Source organism: Hylaeus volcanicus, chromosome 8 (assembly GCF_026283585.1).
Source record: "Hylaeus volcanicus isolate JK05 chromosome 8, UHH_iyHylVolc1.0_haploid, whole genome shotgun sequence".
Taxonomy (NCBI): Eukaryota; Metazoa; Arthropoda; class Insecta; order Hymenoptera; family Colletidae; genus Hylaeus; species Hylaeus volcanicus.
The window spans coordinates 8,779,196-8,801,277 of record NC_071983.1 but is presented as its reverse complement, the minus strand read 5'-3'; the positions used below and the strand labels follow the sequence as shown (position 1 = coordinate 8,801,277).

Below are 22,082 nucleotides of genomic sequence, written 5' to 3'. Positions count from 1 at the left end.
TTCAATCTCGAGGACGTGTAATCGAATCGAGCCTCCGCGTTACTACCCGGCAATTTTCATAATACGGAAGCTCGAGCGTTTAATAGAAGCTAAACGCGGTTGTGTTTCAGTAACGACGCCTAGCAATTAACGTCCGGATGTTCGCGTAGTTAATGGTTTTTACGCTAAATACATTTCAACGTGATAAACGTTCGCTTTCGATGCGTAAAATTCATGCGATATCCTCCGATCGGCTATCACGCGATAGCGCGAGCGAATCGAAGCGAAGAGATCGTAACCTTGTATAAGACCGTGTAACATTCAAGTCACACGATAATATATCGACATTTTACCAAATAATCTTAATTCCTTCACAAGATGACCTTAATTTTCGATCTCATTTTTGCGCAAAATACATCCTTAGAAAATAAGGTTAAACGAAAATGACGTCTGTCTTTACATAAAGCAAGTAAATAGTTTTAAAAGCGTGAAAAATCTCACAATTTATACAGAGAAATCAAAGCTCCGTTTCGATCGAGCCACCTGATATACGAGAGAAGGTTCTCTCGTAAACGTTCATTTAGCGCTGGACGATTGCGCAAGGGAAGAAGTTATTGTCGTTCGAGATGAATTTTCCCGAGGCGTAGTCATAAAGTTGTCGAGGAATGAAAGAGAGCGCAGAGATTCCGGTGAAATTCGGTGAACCGAATCCGGAACGTTCGGACCGCGACTGATTTGTGGGGCGTTCCTGCGTTCTTGCAACCGCCTTCACTTGGAAGAGTGGACATCCTTGAAGACCTCTCGCTCCCTTTCTTTTTCTTCTTTTTCCCGACAACGTGTCAATTATCCCGCGCCGACAGACTCTCGTGGCTCGAGCTAATTTGCGATCGAATTAATTCTCGGCGTTCGGCTGCGCAAACTCGCCCGGAGAGTGTCAGCTTCGCGACTCTCGCTCGTCGCGAGCAGGAAGAACGAGATGGAGAGCGAGCGATCGGCCGATCGCCTTGCGTCTGTCGATGATTCCCCACTAGAGGATCTCGATCACTGGTTATTAATGTCTTCGTAATAGCAAATATGATAAGTAACGCGAATAGATTGCGTTGAATAGTTTCTGCAGAGCCAGTATGGACAAATAACGAAAGAAGCACCAGAGTATAATATTTTTAGCGTCTCAGGATGCCTTGAGTCCGCGGATGACTAAGGCGATAGTCTTTAAAATTATTGTGAATTACTAGATGTGTTAAACAAAGAGATTTAAATGTATTTCTATAGATTTTACATATTATAGTAGAAAAGGTTAGAAATATTAAAGCGCCCTAAATATGGTCCTAATGTAACGTAAGCTAGAGATACGATTAGTATTCCAATATACTTTAATAAAATACAAGATACTACTAGAAGACTAAGGCGATACGTTAACTGCTTTCCATGGTAGAAAAATTTGAGATTTCGTAACGAGCCAGTTGGAAGCATCGTGGAGAAGCGAGAAGAGAGATATACGTCGTACCGTTTCGATTTTCTCGTAGTCATCGTTGGCCCGCGCTTACCAGCGATTGTCGGCTGTGATTTTTAACGAGTATTTTCATCGCAGCTTCCTTGCTTTTCGTTTTAATTCAGTCCTGAGAGACGTTTCGAGACGTCCAGTCACGAAGGCCGGAACGGCGCGGCGCGAGTGACGTTGTTGACCTCGTTAACTCTCTTTTCGAGTTCCTCGCCGCGGTGTATTTCTGCCGAGTTTGTGCAATCGTAACGAGATCACTGCCTGTAATGCATAAATTATGATCCACGCGCGAGGACGATTTCGCTGTTTCTTTTTCGACCAGTTTCGAAGAACGGAGACTGTCGCTTTCGCAACGTCTTCCTTCTAACAAACATGGATAACGCTTCCGTGGAGATTTGAAACTTTCCACCGTTAACGCAACATTTTTCTCCCTTACGCGGACAGCGATCGCTTTTGTTCCGTTCCGCGAATCGTATACGTTGTAGAGCCAATTTGGAAGAGCGATACGACGATTAGAATCTCTTTACCGGATGCAGGCTTCGCTCGGAATATAAATACCACGTGGACGTTCGATTATGGGCCGAAGCACACCTGCTCGTTAATCGACTGGTCGACTCATGCCTCAGATTAATTCCGATCGTACTTCCTCCTTTTTGCTTCTTCTCAGTTTCACTGCCAAGGAAAGCGGTACCTATCGTCGGTTTTTTTTTGGTTTTATTTTTTTATTATTAAAGACGAGCCTTACGTCTAATGCTGCTCTCGATAGAAAGTTCGTTGCGTGGCTTCGTTACTCAAGCTACGTTTCGATTCGTCAGGCGAACGGTCAGCATGTCGATTTACGTTCTCCACGATCGAGATACGTTCTATCGTCTTTGTTCTCTAACAATGGAAATGTAAAATTGGTTTCTTATCTATTCAGGTAACATTCATCCCTCGAAGATTCGATATTTTAAACTTTCACGGTCGCTTGAATGTCAAGTTCCAGCCGTTCGGCAGCGAGCAGCGCTTCAGGATTACTTTATAAATTAAATTCTAAAGCGATAATTGATTCTCGATCGAGTAATCGACTCCTGTTCGAGTACTTAATCTGCGCTACCGCGTGAACGTCGCGGAGACATCGATGCCCGGAGGGTAGGAACCGGCAGCTCGTAAATCAGTCGGTTGATCCGACCGCTGCTCTTTTCGATCCTCGGCTTTTTAATTGGTAATCGATCGGCCATCCGCCGCGTGCACGTCGATTATTGATTCCGCGATAAGTATTGGGTCTCAGCTTGATCCGAAGTAACGAGCCAAGCGAATAATTAATAACAATTATGCTCGCTTACAACTTCGATCGAGAAGAGATGCGTTAAGTACGACTTCCATTCGACGCCCAAGTTACTTTCTCTCCGGACAAGTTTTCGGCAGAATTAAAACCATTCAAAAAATGCGAAGAGGTACTGATCCCAATTGTTTCGTAGACAAGTCAGTTTCTATGAGAACCAGAGCTCGGGGACTGTTCCTTTTGAGAAAACTCGCAACGCCCTCGTACGTGGGCTCATGCCAAGGAGAGAACCGCGATAAGCGTCGACAAGCCACGATGCAATTACCGATACACACGATACGCCGGCTGCGCGGTCACCGAGGTGCGCGCTGCGCTTTTTGCAACGCGCTCCCGATCATAATCGATCGGCTTATCGATCCTCCCACCCCTCCAGCCGTCTCTTTTGTCGGTGAAACGCTTGAGAAATCCAACGCCGCATGCAACACCCGCAGAGAAGAAAAAATGTAGCGTCGGCGCCGGGTGAGGTCTGGCCTTTGTTCCGGATTCCACCGCGAGGTAATCGCACGGTCTATGTTTCTATTCGATCTCGCTGATCACCTCAAAAGCGATCCTTTGGCGGTATCTAGTAGCTATATCTCGCGTATCTTTCTTATAGGTTGGCACGCGTTGACGTAGATGCGACTCGATAACTGATAATTGATAATCACGTCGAGCGTAACCAAGAGGTTGAGCGATGAGCGTTATTAGGCTTTTATTTATTACGCATTTTACTACCTAACCTTCTCGTAGATAGAGGGGTAATAAAAGTATTTGCACACTCAGTTTTTTTTAAAAAAAACTGCCTGAGAAGAAATAGTACTTTAATATAATGTACGTGTTTTAATCCTCATTACAGACAGCAACCATTTGTTGACATAGGAACGTTAATAATTCACTGTTCGAAAATAATTTTAGAAAAACGAAAATTTCGTAGTCAAGAAAATATTTGCACAATTAAGGTTGGCAACACACTGAATTTTGTTCACGGTTATAATTACAAAATATATTTTTAATATTTTGGATGCATTCCTTTAGTCTCAAGAATCGCTTGTAATCGTCTTGGAATTGACTCTACAAGTTTTTTTGTGGTATCGGTTCGGATGTTGTGGTAGTTCTCGTTGAATGGCTGAAAGCACTCTCGATTATGCGTCCCGCCAAATCCAAATTAGGACGATCGAGGCTACGAGATGAATCGAGGAACTGCGCGGCGGGATACAAAAGAGGCGCATGTTTACCGTGGCGAGGACTTTACCCTGTTTCGCGGAGACCGGAAACCCGTTCTTTGATACGATTACGCGACGACAGTGTCGCGTGCAAAGGTCGCAGCTCCGCGGCGCGGAACTTTCGTAATCCCGGCGATCGCGGCCCGTTCCGCGCTGCGTGGCTTTATCGCGCGAGGAATTTACACGCGCTCTGCCGCTCTCGCCGTTTATCGTCGAACCGTGTGAGAACCGTTCGGTTTTCGTAACGCGGACTGACCCGCCGCCGTGGCGAAACGATAATCGTCGCTCGCGCGTTAATGAAATTATTCACGTTTCCGCCGGATCGCTCGGAATAAATTAGACAGCCGCGAGTCGGAACCGAGGAGATCCCGATCGATCGACGCAACGATGCCGCGGATCGTTGCGCAATCGTTGAGAATGCGAGCGTTTCCACGCAAAGCAAGAGGAAAACGAAGGGAATGGGTGGACACCGAGATGAATTTCTTCCTCTCGAGTACGCAAGGATCCACGCGTGTCGGTAGCGTTTGGCTCGATCGACGTCAACGTACTGAATGTTTTAGATCGAGGAAAACAATCGCTGAAAGAGGACATTCTGTGCACGAGACAAGCGGACGGAATTAATCGCAGCCTTTTTCGCTTTCGCTTTTAACCGGCCGTAAAGCAGCAAAGCTCGTGATCGCTGGCCGCGATATATCAGTCGCGTTATCGGGCAATTTATCCGGCTCTTTTTACGGGTGCGAGGCGGCGAGAGGTCGAAGAAACGCGCGAAATCGCTGCTAAATAATTAATCTCTCTTGGTTGCCAGAGACGCATTTTTTTTTATTGCGAAGCAAGATCCCTCGCGCTGTTTACGGAAACCGGCACTCACAGATTGTCCTCGATCTAGAATTAATCGGAATCGTAACCTTGCTCGTAGATATTTATACGTGGCTGCCGGATCGTTCGTCTTCGCGTTCTATTCGGGACAGAATGGACGAATCTGTCGATCTTTGAAGCGAGAAACCATCGCTCTTAGTCGAGATATGTTTGTAATTTTGTTAGTCTAACCCTTTTCTTCTTTAACATTCTTAATGTTTCTCTTCTGTTTACAAACATAACACCGATATTAGCAACCCGAATCACAATTCGGAGTAATTTCATCAGCGAAATCGGCCAAGCCGCAAGACGCGTTGATACCGCGGGGTTGCGCCACGCTCGAAAAAACGGCGGTGCATTCGTTAGGCCGAAATTCGAGCGTAAATCTTGAGAATACCGTGACGTTTTTTCTGGCTAACAAGTCGTCCTTGCCGCTCGCGCGAAAACAGATCCCATCGCTCGGCTGTACATATATCTTCTCAACAATTCACGGGAGGCCGAACCTCTTTGCCCGCGTCCTCTTTTTGCATCGACGAATTAAGGTGCCCCCGGAGCGCGTGAGTCCGTTCGACGGGAATTATGTTTACGCGATCGTTTAAGGTAGAAAGCGCCTCCCATGGCCTCTCGAATATCGATCGCTGAAAAACGCGTGTCTCTGTTGCAGCTCGATCCTTCTCGGCAATGCGTTCTTCCCGTAATTGAAAGACGCGCATAAAACGCTTTGTCTAGCAACGACGAAGCCACCGAGAAACGACGATTAGCAGGAATATTTGTAAACATGCTCTAAAGGTGTAGTCGTTAACACGGGCGATCTGTTCGAGGTAACGCCGTGCGATCGATTCGTCGATCTTGTTCGATCGGTCTACCAAGGCCGATCGTGATCTGCACCCGTAAAATATTATCCTATTGTGGCGATTCTTTCGGTAGCCTTCGATCTGCCTCTGGCCTATCCTCGGCATTGTTGCACACCGAAGAAATGACGATTACGAAAGACTCTTTCTCCAGGAACGTTCTCACGAAGTTGCCGATTAATTAGCGATTCGCCGATAACGAAGCGCAGCGTTACCTGCGATTAACGAGTGCCACAGGACAATTTTACAAAGCTGTACTGAATTCGCTAAGGCTAGTCCTCGTGTTCGGCGTTCTACCATTCAGCACAGCCAAGCGTAACATGAACACACCATAACCAAGGCTCACGGTATTTTATATTTGTTGAATTCAACGCTAACTTCTTTGTAGCATGCGATCTACTCGCTTAAGACGCGATAGAACTTAAAGTTATCGCAGTTGTATTCGATGCCCATTCGGTCGGGATCAGCTGGACGCAAGGTCGAAGCATGGTCCCTCTTAGAATATACTTTCAGAAGAAAGGAGACTGTAGTTACAGTACTTCCATTCATCTCCCTAATTGCTGTGGGTACAAGTCTCTTCTCCAGTAACGCGGACAGAAGAGCGCGACGGTGGACTTTCCACTTCCTGTTTGCAAATTAGCGCGCGCGCGAGTTCACGAAAGTCACGCGTATGCACGCGAGTTGTCAACCCGCGGAGACCGCGATGCAAATACGCGAGTATGTGTGTGTGTGCACGTATGCAGACATGCAGAGTCGGCGCGGTCGGTGCAGGGGTGTACCCGCGATACGTGCGCCCGCGCGGAGCGGAGCGGCGTGGCGGTTTGACATCCGCTATACGTTCACTATTGCACAAGCGATAGATACCTCCTTGCACCGGTATCGCAGTCTCGTGCAGAGCGAATTCTTCGTTGTACGGGCGCTGCACACGCCTTGGTACACACCCTCGCGAGTAGGTGAACACCGACTCTCTTCGATCACTCTATCCGTCCTGTTCTCGCTAGCTCGAGATCACCGGAGAGAGCGAAGACGACGACGAAGAAGGAGACCGAGAGCGAGATTTTTCCCTCGTTCTCTCCGCCGCGCCGAGAAGTTCAGCGACGTGTGCTGCAGCTCGACACGAAGGTGCCGGGATTTATGCAAGCGGGGATTTATTCTTGGCCACGAAATTGCATATCGAACTTTCGGTATCGGAAATTGCACGCGAAGCGGCGCGTACACGCACGATTGAACGTCCCGCTACGTACCTTACGCGTATCCCTCCTCTAAGGAAAGATAACGTATGTCGATATTTATTTGCTTCGCTCGCGACCGGAATATCCATTCCGTAATACGGTAAACTTAATAGCCATGAATAATGTATCCCAACCGATGCTCTCGAACGCATTTAAATCGCGTAAACCTGAGTTTCCCGACATTTTTGTGTACAAATGGACCGTTCGTCTCGTTAACTATGGAGATACTAGAGACTCTATAACGAGATAGAATACCTCTGCAATTTTAAAGGAACGACACGAGATTTCTTTCTTCTTGCACGCGAACTTTACTCGAAAATTATGATCGTCGTTAGCGACGAGACGTTCGCGTTTAAATTAAAAACGAGTCGCCACGGACGCGCTTTGACCGTAAATTTTATGCGTGTGTACGTATTAAACACAGATTTTCTCGTATCACGTCAGAAGTGAAATCCCAGAACGTGAAACGAAAGCAATCTTGCTCCTCGTAAAACACTCCTGCCGCTTGTTAATTTTTTACGAAACGACCGCGCGACCACATTTTATACACGCTACGCAGTAATTACTCGTGCATCTGATCAGACGTTTGTCCTCTTCTGTTAGCCGACGTCATTTGGTTAATTAGATGCCAACAAGTCAATCATTTTTCGCGATCAATCGGGTTTCATTGCTACTGTTCGTTTGACGTTTTCCTTTTCTGGATGGATGTTTCAACGCTTGAAATATGACAGTCAAAGTTACCGCGCACAGCGGTAGAGGCGCTGGTGCTCCGCGCTCGAATGCACTGCTCTTACCACGCGTTGAAGTCTCTCGACGCGCACCGTAGAGCGCATGGGGTTTGGGAGATTTCAACGCATGGTTATGGGGATTCGGAGATTTCAACGCGTGTCAAGAACAGTACAGACGCATAGCACGTGGTTTGAGAGATTTCAACACGTGGTAAAGATAGTATAGGCGGCTCCTAGCACAGGTTTTGGAGATTAAAACGCGCGGTACGGATGCTATTAACACGGTATCTTTGAATGACTAGGAAAGAAATATCTTATACGCTTAAACATATTTCTACATTTCTATATAATTCATCTATTTCTGTATAACTGTACAATCTACTAATAGCTTTTCCGTACGAGCGCGCTATCGATACTGAGAATTTATCGATCTCCACTTGCACCTTCGCAATTTTATCCGACGAATACTAACCGTGATACGAGGTTTTTTATATCGTTTTTACAATAATAATTTCAGTTTAGAAAGGAAACCACCGCTCGCGTCCAATTTATCGTCTGGTAGTGGAATCGATGACACCATAAATCGGCGCGCGTTAATCGCGCGGATGCGGCTGCGTGCGCTTTAACGCGCGAGTCACCTATGTACTAGCCAATTTACATAAACCATAACGAATGTGCACCGTGGTAGGTACGATACTGTGTAACACGATCCGCACTATACATTGTAAGGAAATCAGATCTTCCACACGAGGAAGGCGAGGATAACAGAGCCGACGTGTAACGTCGTCACGCCCATATATCGATCGGTCGCGATCCAAGAATTCGCGGGATCTCTCCATAGAACGGTTCTGAATCTATGCGCATATCGGCTTATCTCCGTAGCCGCGACTCGAAAGCGATCCGTGGAAATGAAATTTATATTCCCATTCTTGCTCGATCCCGGGCGATTCCCCTTTCGATAGCTTTTTCAACGCTCACCTTGACTCCGCGCCGGTGCATCGTGCCAGTTACGCAATACCACCGAGAAAAGAGTCCGATGTGTACCACGATTAAGAGTACTATGGAGAAAAGAATCCCAAATTCCGTTTCATTCGATCAGATGGAGGTTCTCGCGAAGAGAGACAAATTATTCGTTAATTGTTCGCTCTTATATTACCTTTTTCTTTATTTCTCGATGTTCCTCACGATCTTTAGTCCGTACGTAGAACCACGAATTATACACTCGACTTATTCAGTCGACCCTGCACCAGTCGTTTCTCCGTGCCGGTTTCATTCGTTTTCTTTCCACTTCCTCTCTACTTGGTACATCCCGTCCGAGATTTTGTGCGGATCAATTTTTTGCTCTGCTCCATCAACGAGCGACGCATGTCTATTATTTCGCTTTCTACTACTTTCACTGCGGCGATCAAACGCAAAACGGGGACGCTCGTTAAAATCGTATCAGTGTAATTTACACGCAGAACGTCGGATTGCTTATTATAGATTCGAAGACGACGAGGGTTTTTCTCTACCGAATATCGCCGGTGACGCCACCTCGAACAGTTTCGATGAATCGATGCCGAACAAGTCCATCAGCATCGGACGGAGACGGAGACGGTAAAGGCGTGTTGGTGGGTGTAATAGTGTGGCGAACTCGGGGGCCGACTGGCAAGAGCCTTAATGCAAGGGAGTGTAACGGCTTCAAGGACGACCGTGCATACACGCTGACTCTCCCAGGAAACTGCTAACCGACATCCGCGAGGACACAGCCGCGTGCATCTGGCTCTCTCGGCTCGACTTGGTTGCATCGGCAAAAACCAGTTGCCAGTGCACCCGAGTAGCGATGGCCATTCGATACGATTTCTCGCTGCCTTCCGAACCAATCGGTTCGCGATAGACTTTGAACCGCTCTCGAAAGCGTTTCTGATCTCCGCTAGGAGAATTCGACGCACTCAGTCCTGAAATTTAGAACCTCTCAGGCTTCATGTTCTGCGTATTACAAGCTTTGCCAAATCCTCGAGCTCGCGAATATCTTCGAATCTCGTGACCATCCGTCGACGCAGCGTTGAGGCTAAGAAAATATTTTGATGTGGAGTCATTCAGTATTATTGGAGTATCAGAAGGATGGGTTCTGCCGTGGCGAAACAAGATTGTTTCGTAGCGTTTCGTTCCCATCCCTAGCGAGTCAGCCGTTCAATTAAAAGGGAGAGGAACGAACCAGAAGGACGCGCCGAGGAAGGAGAGGAACGAGGGATAAGCCGCGTTCCTGACCTAAAAAGCATCTTCCTTTTTCTCGCAGCCCGACGCGACGGTGGACGGTGAGCCGCTCGCGAGGTCTCGTTCCGCGAATTCCGTGAAACTACATCAACCGAATATACAATGACTCGTGTTAATATTCGGACACTATAGTACTTTATTCCTTGTTGCAATGTACACCTGACCATAATTCAATCTACTTTTTAAGTACACCATCGAAGCTCGGTAAGTGTTTGAATATTAATGCGACGCAGAAATAATACGTTATCTCGTAAATTGTTTGTTTCGTTACAAATTAGGTACGTTAAATAAATAAAATTTAAATTTCTGTTAACAATATTCACTGACCGTGTCGCATCGCGAATTAACTATTCGAACCTGTCGAAGGGTTCTCTCTTGGAATCGTTATCGTTCGATCTCGGATCATCCGTGTGGAAACCCTCGACAGGTCGCCAAAGGATTGGCCAGTCCCTCGATGAGTAACCGCTGCTCGTATTCGGTCATAAGTTTTTCGTTCGACGAGGTGCGAAAATAATTGACTGACCGTCTCATCCGAACCGCGAAAGTAACGTCGACCATTAATCCCTCGCCGGTCGATATCATGATTTACGCTATCGCAAACGGCGCGTAAAAAGAGCTGCGACACCTGGGAGGATGTTTTGACAGCGCGAACCAACGACGGGTGGGCCGACGACGAGAAGGAGAGAAAGAAGGTAGCGTAATAGAGGCGTTCGCTGGACGCTTGCCGATTATCGATCGAGAGCGAAACTTGATCGGGACCCACGATTTCGAGAGGCGTAAATTAAGAAGCGCCCCACTTATCGATCTCTCGACGATGATTTATAGGTTCGGATCGCGAAGCAAAGATGCGATGCGGAGTATCAATTTTCTCCGGGCTCGATATTAATATATGTACAAAGAATGGAGCCTTCGAGGGTTGACGTTAACGCTCTGGTTACTTATCGATTAATGGATCGGCACTCTTTGGCCGACGTAATGAACGTCAAGGAGATGAAATGTAACTTATCCCAATGTGACAAATTTAACGTATAGTGTAAGAAAGAAGTATTTATGAAAGTTTTATTAAAACTGACTTATGTCGTTTGCTTTTAGGTGTTTGTAATTGAATTGTATGTACAAGTTTGAAGAGATTCTGACGAATAACTTACTAAGGAATAATATATATCCCTTACAAATAAAATTCTCTGATATCCTCCTCGTACCAGGTTTCCGTTGGCACGAATCGATCGAATGCGTTAACGTCTTTTTATTGGAAACAAAACTGTCGAACAATCGTACGGACCTCTCGTTTACCGCGACCGAGAAAATCCATCCGTTCGAAATCGACAGTTGTTCGGACGGCCGTCCTTAAGGCCGATTTCTAAAACCGCAAAAAACAGCGGCGTCACTCTAGGCTGTTGGTGTAACTGATAAAGTCCTTGCTCATATCCATGAGTGAAAACATCGTCGAGCGACCTATTCGTGACATTCCGACGGAAATGACCGAATTTTTAGTTCAATTAAATTAGATAATTAAACGAGGCAGTTGCTTGCAAGCGCTGCAACTATGAAACATCGAAGATCGTTACCGAGTTAATTCATGGATCGTTCTCGCGGAACGGCTTGCCGATCTATAATCGTAGCCCATCTAGGGAATACCGTGAATTCCCTGAAACTTTTAATCGCTTTCTCCCTTCCCTCGTTAACGAATACGTCCTAACGAATCCCGCTAATTGAATCTCCACCGCGGGCCGCGTTCTCTCTCCCGTGGAAAAAGAAACTGGAACAAATTTTATAGTTTCTTCCTCGAACGACAGTTAACGGTGAGCGTAACGATCGCGGTAACGATTCTATTTCGACGCCGTTCGTTCGGAGCGACGAGAAGCGTTCCTTCCCTTCGCAAATTCTTTGGAAATAATTACGATTACCGATGGAACGCGATTCGAACGTTACGCTCGAACCTGTCGAGAGCGATTGTTCCTGTATTCCGAGGTGACAACTTGGAGACTGATTGAATTTAAATCATTATAATAATACGGTTTCTTTTACATATAATAATACTTCGTGTCATTCTCGTATTATTATTCGGACACTATAGTACTTTATTCATTGTTATTAGATTTGTATGCACTTATAAAAACGGTCATTTAACTAGTCGTGGGAGGTCTAGTGTAAATTTATTAGGAGTGATGAAGCAGTGAGTTTGGAATTTGATTCAGACAAACGAGCACTAAGCCGATGCAGTTTGGATGCATTGCGTCCGTACGAGGTTAAAGTCGACCATTACGCGCGAGTGTTTCCCGCCGTACGCTTGAAAATAAACGTGGTTACGCAAACGAAACGATAACAATGGATCTCGCGGTGACCAACGACTGGAGAGCGAAGGATACTTTTTTCGGTCGTTTTCTTGCCCGACGAAGAGCGACTTTCAAGTGGTTCTTGCGAGGATCGCTGCAACGAGCGACACGGCTAGATGAATAGACGCGGAGAGAGCGTCCTTCGTCTCACGGCCGTTGCCACTCGGGATCCTCGAGCTTGAAAAGTCCTACCTTTTATCATCGAAGTTCTTTCGTCCTGCATCTCGCGACGCGCAACACGAGCCGCGACAAGACCGCATTCGTCGAGTCGTTCGTTCAAACGAGGTAACGAAGAGATCTTTCGCGTGTCAACATCGACTCCTTAACAATCTACCGCTTGTACTCGAATCGTAACTACTCGTCGCCTTCGAGAGAAACAGCTTATCGGCCTGTCGATGCTTGCCCCTCGATAATTACTCGGAATAATTGACCGGCCTCGTTAATTAATAAACGCGGTACACAGTCGAGTACGAGAGTCGATGGATGAACGGTAATAAATATGTTCGATTACGCCCGGTTTTATTTGCTCGCCTATCTTCCGCGGTCGATGGGATCATTGATGGAAACCGCCTCGAAGCTAGGGTTGGCGATAAATGGTCGCCGATGTGAGGGTACGCCAATGATACAAGCAATTATTCTACAAGAGGCGGTGTACCTATCGTCTCGCACATATTTGCGATCGTTCTTTTCGATTTTTGTTCGATAGGTTTTTAAAAATCGATAGGTTTTTAACTATATTCAGACCTGTGTATCTTTCATAATAAACGTATTGTAGGCTCGTTTCTGTTATTCTCATCTTGATCATTTTCACCAGTATTTTCTTGTCTCTATTTTTCGTTTATAGTTAAATAAAGATCGTTCTTCCAAGCTTTCATAAATAAATAAAATAAAGATTAAAAGTATCGATTGAGTGTTTATATGATCCTATATTCCATTAGTAGATGTAACCAATTCAGCCATTAACGAAAGTGCGTACGAGTAAACGTGTCGCCGTTACGCGACAGCCAATCGAGCTGCCTTGCCAACTCCTGAGCAACGAACTATAGGACCGTAGTCGAGCATGGAGGTTTGTTTACGACGCGCTCGTGAAGAATGATAAAATTCATGGCTGTCCACGAGTCCGCGAACTCCTTCCTCGTTGATTACACCGGTCCTAGAACATCGCTCGGTCGCGGTCGTCTCGAAGGCGACCGGTGTCGTCCGCGATAAGCGCATCGTGTAGCATAGAAGTCGCGAGAGGAAGAAAGCGCAAGACATCGCGGAGGGAGGAAACTCGACCGATACCGTTCCAGGGACATCTCGCGTTGAACTCCTACGCGCGACGAAGGAGGGAGAGCCTGCTGCGGAGAAGGTACGCCCGAAGGAAAGGATGAGAGGCAAGAAAAAGGAGATGTAAGGCCAGGATCGATGTAAGGACCGAGCTGGAATATATATCGACGCCAATAAAGGATCGATAACGATATAAATCGAGATATACGGATGGGTACACGGGCGGTACTTGTAGTCGGTGGATCCGACACGAGCGGCCGCTTATTACGAGGCTGAAGAGCGGGGCTCGTTGATCGCGCAGGGTCGTAGCATGGGTGGTCCGTCTATATGCTAATCCGCGGCCTTGCATACGTCACCGACGGGAAATCGAGCCTGGCGAAAATTTCGATGGAATTCCGACGATGCCCGGAGTGTCGCGGCCGACTCGATCGCGTCCTCGCGTAAATTTCCTGGCTGCCCGCTCGCGATGACTAGCGACTCGAAGGACGGCTGATGTTTTAATTAATTTTCAACGTTTCGATCGAGTTATGTCCGGTAATTACAGTGCCCGGGCGCTGGTATCTCCATCCCGAGAGGATCGAGCGAAAATGGAGTTAAAGTGCGCGTCTGACAGCCGGCTAATCGACCTCGTCATTTTCGATTACATTTTAACGTACACATACTCGTCCACCTGTACAGAAGGCCTGCGAGTAAATTTCCTCTGGACGACGATGTTAAGAATTTATTTGGGAGCTCGCGAATATATCCCAGTGCATATATCTGGTTGCCATTAGCTAAATTACAATTGAGACATTTGGATAAAATTGTCCTTTTTCATCTAACTACGGTCATTGATTTGCGATCAACACTTAATAAAATTAATTTCTAAAAGAGAATTGGATAGAATTCAAACAGGGAACAGCTGGGTCGAAAGGGTTAAGACCAGATTGGGTATAACAAAATGATTACACTACCCTAACTTGTCCACTACCCTCGTTTAAACTAATTCGAAGTATACCAAGTCTCATGGCAGTTCGATCGGAATTTTCGCGTGCCCGTCGATCGGATCGACGAGGCGATACTCGGCGCTACTCGCTAACGGCGGCGGATCAGCGTTTCCTGAACTAACGCGTTCGCCTCGGCCACGACGGTTACGTAAGCCAGGCGTTTAAATGCAAATTCCACCGCGATGGGAGACGCCGCGCCGTTTCCACCGAGAGAAGCGGCCGCTTTGCTCCAGAAGCGATGGAAAAGAATGTCGTCCCGTAGCCGTATCGCGCCGCCGTTGCTTTCGAAAGGCGCTCCGTCGTCGTGGTGGGACCTTTCTGCGAGCTGCACGGAAAAATCGACTCCGACGAATGTTCGTCCCTGTCGCGCGTGGGGGCTCGGTCACCTCAGGACGAGAAAGACGTCGATTGTACGCGTTCGATGCTGGACGCATTTCCTAAAATCATCTATATCACTGCTTGCAACAGCTTGCACAGCCCAAGGGGAACATTCGAAAGTCCTTTGACCCTTCGAATGACAAAACCTGCGAAGAGATCGTCTGTGTAATTAAGAAGGACCTTGTAACTCGTCTATCGCTGTTGTTTCTCCGAAACGGAGAGCGTATTTTCGTAGCCAGTTAACGATTTAATTAAGTCGTTGATTCCGCGAGTCATCGTCGGGATTGAACGTGGGTCGAACAAAGGGACGTCGCCGGTGGAACGCGGAAGGATGTCGAAAGATCGCTCGGCCGTGGGAGGGCTACGTTCGCAGCCACGGTGCAAAATAAATCCGAGTTCCCAGCCGGGGCGACCAATTTACATGTTTAAGATTCGCATGGACGCGAGGCGCATCGTGTACGCCGATACTCGACGAGACGAGGAAGGGATAAAGTTGTTCCGTCGGACAGTCATGAATATTCCGATATGTTCATGCGGTCAGGCAATTTTCCGATATGAGAATCGGTTACGAAACAATCACAGGCGTGTCGTCGATAGTCCAGAATTTCGACACATTTCGTATTTGCGTCAAACGCCGGACAGAAGGGAAAACCGGTTCGCGTTCGCATTATAATATGCACGCGAGATCCAATCGATCCAGCGGCTCGATAAATCCACCGACACTCTCGCAGTTACGTTCCGCGATATCGTCGTCGACCGTCCGGCCGCTAAACGCTCTTTCGCTCCGATCTGGCTTCTTTTTTCTCCAATTTTCGCGCAGATAGTCCCCGCGTGGCGAGTCCGCAATCGAGTTAGTCAAACGACTCCGTTTCCGGCTACAACAAATTAGCAGCTGAAGATCGAAATCGCTCGGCGCACCGTCTCCATAAACGGCGTTTTTCGTATCGAAATCGTACAACTTCTAATCGAAATAAGATAGTACGATAATTCTTATGGGGGTATTTATTAAGGTAGGTATTTATTAGGGTTGGGTAAACTTCGAATGGGAGTGCGAGAGAAAATCTAACGGTGCCTTCCATTTTGGTAGTCGAAAATCGTTTACTACCACTTGACGTTGAATAAAAGTCGAAGTGCTATTGCAGTAATTCGACAAAGTTTGAAACTATTAGAACTACACGATACCAAATCATACGATGTTGGGACAATTTTTATACAAAATTTGAGACTATTGTCACGCTATCTTTGACGTGTCATTTTTACCATTAGTACGATACCAAACCCTTCCTTCATCGAACTCTTCTCTCACTCTCGTGACTGGCGCATAACGAATTATTTGACCAAAAGCCGTATGATCCCACGGTTGAACGTCTCCAATAAATTCCCTTGGCGGTCACCCTGCGCACCATCTTCCGTAATCAAGCTTTTCCACCTCTTGGGGCTTCCATATGGCTTCTCGAGACGTAACGGTCCGGAACGCTTCTTTGTCGATCGGATTCTGGTTCCGTCACGAATCCCGTCTACGCAGCCTCTCCGAGGGCGGAGAGCAGTGACTCAGAAACGAAGGTACCGAGCTCGCGAGTTGTCCTGGACCGGACCAGACAGGACCGGAGCAGACCGGACGATATCTCGAGTGGTCGAGGAAAAAAATGGTCAGCCCACCGTTCAGCACTAGGTGCAGCGTGCACCGGGATCGTGTAGGCAGGCGGGCAGTGTCTGGATCGGTTCGGTATCGGATGCTACGGACACCGATCGTAATGTCTGTCGCTGGTAATAGAGAAGCGAGAGGAGGAAAGGAATCCTCCCGTTTCACCTTCGAAATCGTCGCGTGGGTGGAAAGACGATAGGATCGAGAGGCGGAGAGGCTCATCGACTTACGGCTTCCGTTCCGTATCACGGGACAGCATGTGTTGAACGGCCGATCGCGAGATTTTTCAGCGCGGCACGTTGGCATTAAGTGAAATCCTAGATCAGTCGTTTGGAATCGAAGAACCTTACCGATCGACCTCGCTCCTTTCTATATACGTCGACGATCGACGATGAAACGTGGTATCTGGAAATTTTAGGATTGGATGGCGCGAGAAACTGTTTATTTTGTGAACATTGATGGTTGTTTATTTTGCGTTGCGTTGCGTTTACTTGCGTGCATCCTTCCTATACAGATAGAGATTGTGCATTTTGAAAGCATTTTAAGCCAAACTTTTTTTATCATAATTTTCTATGTTTTTTTGTATTTGTGTATGAATGTATATGTCCATGTCTATCGAACCTTTTGGCGATCACACAGCAATATCTATAACCTTCCTAACTTTCGAGTGTACGTATACAAAATAGCATCAGAAGTAGGCTCGACCAATCCCAAGTTACGCCCACGTCGTACTAAGTCTACGTTACGCTCATCCTAAATAACAACGAGTCTAGGTCACTTCTAGTGCACTCTACATGAATCCTAGGTTAAGGGATTGTACTAATGCAACAGTGATCCTACAACGGATGACTTATACCGCTCTAATCCCAAAATATTCTACTTTCGAGGCATGGGCGGGATCCTTAAACCTGCATCAAGCAGATTGCATCGCAGATATAGAAGATCGATTTTACGTTCTAGTTATCAAGTTCAACGTTGACGTCGTACTTCAGATTAAATTTGAGTTTACAATCAGGTTGCATAACAAGAATTGACAGAGTCCCGCTCTTTCACGTTGCGTTCCCCTAGTGGTGTACTTCGATTGGTATTCCATCTCTCCCTATTTCAGGAAACTATCGTTGAATGAAATGAAATGAAAATGAGATGAACGAAAGCGAGGAGGAATGCGTCTGCCACCCAACCTTGCGAAATTTACGCACCAGGCTCTCGATTATCACGGTTAGCAAACTTCTGAACTATTGTCGGTGCGGTCTGGTATTTCCAAAGGATTCGAGGAATGAACGGTGGTACGCGGTGCTCTCGTGGCGAGGATCCAGACGAGGAGAAACGCGACGGTCGCGAACTAGCCATAGAAAGAGCCAGGTAGGCAAGATCGGTGAACAAGTCGTTCGTGAAATTGCGGTACAAATTGGCTGCCCGGTGTAGCCGACGACCGCTTCCGGTGCTTATCAGCGTCGTTGCTTGATCGAAACCCTCTCTCCTCGAATTCCATGCTTCGACGTGCAATTCGCTTGCGATATATTCAGAGAAAAATAGAATTACAGTATTTAGATTCAGCAGTTGCAAAATAGACGTGTTCGTAACCAAGATGTGAAGGACGAACTGGATTTCTACGAGGAAGCGTAGCGTTGGAATGTTTACTACAATTCAATCTTTTATTTTACTACGAAAATAAATGTACTGAGAATATATGTACAAGTGCCATTGAGGACCCTTCACATAGTCTCCTAGAGCCTAAACAGTTACTCCAGTTATTTTGGCGCGTCCTTCGTTTTTTTCTTTTTTCTTTTTATAATCGAGGCCCCTCTGTAAGGTATATTGCCTCTATTAATTACGCGTTGCCATTGCGATCCAAATGCCTCGAATGCCTCTACGATCATGGCCATTAACCCGGTAAGCTGGTCGCTTAACGGCCGCTATCGATTCGGAGCGAAGAAGCCATTAGTTCGCCGAGCGATAATTAATGGGAGCGAGTCGAAATCAACCCTGCCACTTAGTTACGCACCATACGTGCCCGTTGCTGTTTATGAATGGATCGTTAAATTGTTGGAGCAGCAGTCGCCGTACGTCTTAATCCTGTCGATTGTGTACACTGCTTTCTGACGCGCCGAGGGAAGGCCTTCCTCGCCATTCATCCGAGCGGATTCAAAGTTCATTCAGTCCGATGCTATGAGTTGAAACGCGTTCACGAATACTTGGATAGAAAACAGGCCCCAGTCGGGAAAGTTCAGCTTCGAGCGGTGATTTACAAGCTGAATGCGAACACATTACTCGATGATTAGTAACTATTAGAATATTACAGGTCTTCTTTTATCCACATCGTAAGTGACAGAAGATGAGGGGTCTGTTTCATCCCCTAGTTTTTAACCTTTCACTCGAGTGCTAACTGTTGGAATATTTGCTATAACTCAACTTTATATTTTACTACAAAAATTTTCTACAAGTACCAATCAGGATCCTTCCTATTAGTTCCTTAGAGCCTATACCAGAAGAAAGGCCTCGAGTGCAAAGGATTAAGATTCAGAACAAACTACATTTAATACACATTTTCTGTCTGCTCGAAGTCCCATGTTTTGATTTGCCTGGTAAATTCGCGTGGTACGACATAGTACGAGGCCGCCCGTAGATTCAATTCCCATGACGGAAGTGGCGATCGTTAAGTCTAATTAACGGCAGCGTATCGCTTCCAGCTGGAAGACGAAGCTGAAGACCGTCAAGAATGAAAGTTCCGCGATCTCTTCGTGCGCAGACCACTGTACAGGAAGTCCGCCAAACCTGTTTGCGTGCCTAATATCGACTTCGCCGCGCTTATCAATAATCGAGAAATTGCATTATGATACGACAACTTCTATATGCGCACGCGAAATGTCTTCTTATCGGTGAACTCGCCCGTTACCGCGAGGAACTCGCTTTCTCGCGAGGCCGCGCTCATTACGCCCGTATCTTTGGCGCTGGTTGGAACGTTAAGTGCAATATCTCGTTCCTCCCGACCAAATTTCATCGAATCAAAATTTTTTCACGTGACGTGTACAGTTACATTTGCGAATCGAATGCCATCGTGGGAATTCAAAGGTTTTCACGAGTCGTTAGAAATTGATAGGATCGAACCCAACACTGGTCACGTCTTCTTCGTGCGAGCAATCAACAAACCTCGAGTGAGAAGTGAAATTCCCGAGTAAATTACCTGTAATTGAATAACAGGCTTAATAAATTTCAAGGTTTCCACAAGTCAGATCTGGAACGAGCCTGTATCCTTCGGAGAAAGGCTTCCGGTGGCTATCCAAAACCGTAGTTTGCTCGCTGATCCGAGAACACGCTGCAAATCTACTGCAAAAGAGTGTAGTTCACGCCCAGCGATTCAAGGATCGCGGGTTACCAACTCGATCGGCGGAGATCCCGATCAAAGAGAAACGAGGAGCTATTTCCCGCGTTGGACGGCGAAAATTAAATTTCTCGCGGAGGTGTGGAAGCAGCTGGAAGTCTACCACGTGCGTGCACGTGCGTGTGCGAGCGATACGAAACAGCCGCGATACTCGCGGGCAGGGCGCGTGGCCGAGCGTTACTTTCACTCGTCTCCTTCTCGACTCGCCCCTCTTTTCACCCGAGGTTCATTTGATTCTGGTTAACGGTGGTGCTCGTCACCACACCTTCCCCTTTTCATTTCTTCCTTGTTTTCTCCTTCTCCTTGCCATCCGTGCTCTTGAACCGCTCGACTCGAAGAGAATGAGGGGTGTGGACTGTGAATTGCGTCTCCTTACTGGTAATAAGAACGCCGTTACTAGCAATACAATTTATAAAAATTGAGATACTCTATTTTTATAAACACTTTCAGTGGTAGACATACTCGTGAATATGTGAAGCTAAAATTTTGTTCTCATAGAATTGGAAACTACAAAGAAACACGGTGGTTACATCGATGGAAACAAAGTAATAAATAAAAATTGGAGTATTTGTAAATGAAACGCTGGTGTGAACGCTGCCAATAACGCCGATTCCTTTCTCTCTTTCTAGCGTATCGTTACTGCCGTGACGTGGCCGACGCGACCACATCCCGAAGCGATCTAGTTTCGGTTTACCAGCGCAGACTTGGCTGCCGTCGTTCGCGAAGATCGAAAGTTCCGATGGACGCACGGAGAAGCTGGGTTTTCCTCGAAAACATAGGCGACTCGTCTGATCAGGCGTGTACCGACATGTAAATTTACTGAACTTACACAAGCATCGTCTCGCTAGAAATAAAGAAGCGCAACAGAAAAGAATGAAAACGTTGACGTTGAAGAGTTCGATGGCGATTAGAAAGCTGAATATTCGATATCGGTACGCTTCGCGAGACCGATTTACTTACGCAATCTAGCGATATTTAGTTAAAGTGTAGCGCCGGTGGTTTTCCTCCGCTATGACTCGCACACTCTTGCGATACAAAATTTAATATACTCAATTTCCGAATGAAAATTTTTAAAAAATTGTGACATTCATAATTTTGTCTTCCCATTAAAGATTCGAAACACTCGATTGAGGACCTTTCACTCGAGCCACGGTACACGTTAACCCATTATCCGCCAATGTTTCAAAAATGGGAAGGGCTTTAATTTTAATATTTAAATAAAAACAATGACAATTATGGTAAAAATAGTCGCGGTTGGTTAATATGAATATCATTATACAGTTAATTAATTTTTTTTGTATTTTTGAACTGGGTCGGGTAATGGGTTAAGAGGCCAAAGCCTGGAGAATGAATTTTTCTGTCGAATGGATAGAGCCAGTCGCAGGCGTTCGTAACGGCGTGTCTCGAACGCCCTGAACCCGAGGCGCGATCTCTCGTGCACTTTTATCGCGCGTTACCGCGCTTTAAGTTTCTATATATAGGAAACGAGAACAAGGTTTTCATCCTCGACATATCCTGGTAGCAATCGAGAGTCTAGACATTCCGCGCGCGATACGAAATTGGCGCCGCGTCCGCCGAATGCGCGGCGTACGTCAAATTTGCGAAACCGACGCGAAGAAGCGAATCCTTTCGGGGCCGCTCATTACCGATCGCAGCTGCGAATATTTCGCAAACCATTTCGAGTGCAGAACCTGGACCGCTTCACGAGTATCGTATCGCATCGATGGACCGACCACTCGCAGCTCCAGCAGACGGAGAAAAATGTCTAACTAACGAAGAAGCCCGGTGATCTATATTTTGGAAAGTCTCGACTTTCAGAATTTACTATACGAGGTCGACTGGATGTTCCGTCGATCGCGATCGACCGCTCGGTAGTATTATCGAGGGGACGAGGACCGAAATGTCAAGCCGGACAACGCGGAGCCGGTCTATTTAATTGTCCATTGGCAGCGCGCGCTGCTCTAACGGCGAGTGGACACGAAGATCGACTATCGAGAGTCGGGGATCGACGTCCGGCTGATAGAGATGGGAGTAAGCTCGATTCGAGCGACGGTGAAGTTCGATACTATTTGTAATATACGAACCGTTCACTGCACATATCTATTAACTTCATCAGTCGCATAAAAATTGTTACATTACTGACGATTATTTTTTGGCT

General features: G+C 46.5%; 1 long non-coding RNA gene across 1 annotated transcript; it reads left to right on the top strand.

Annotated features, from left to right (window-relative positions):
- Positions 1 to 15,647: 15,647 nt before the first annotated feature.
- LOC128880830 (uncharacterized) lies at positions 15,648 to 21,006 on the top strand. Its single transcript, XR_008457927.1, has 3 exons — positions 15,648 to 15,907; positions 17,651 to 17,904; positions 20,554 to 21,006. It is a non-coding gene; the product is annotated as an uncharacterized LOC128880830 (long non-coding RNA).
- Positions 21,007 to 22,082: the final 1,076 nt, after the last annotated feature.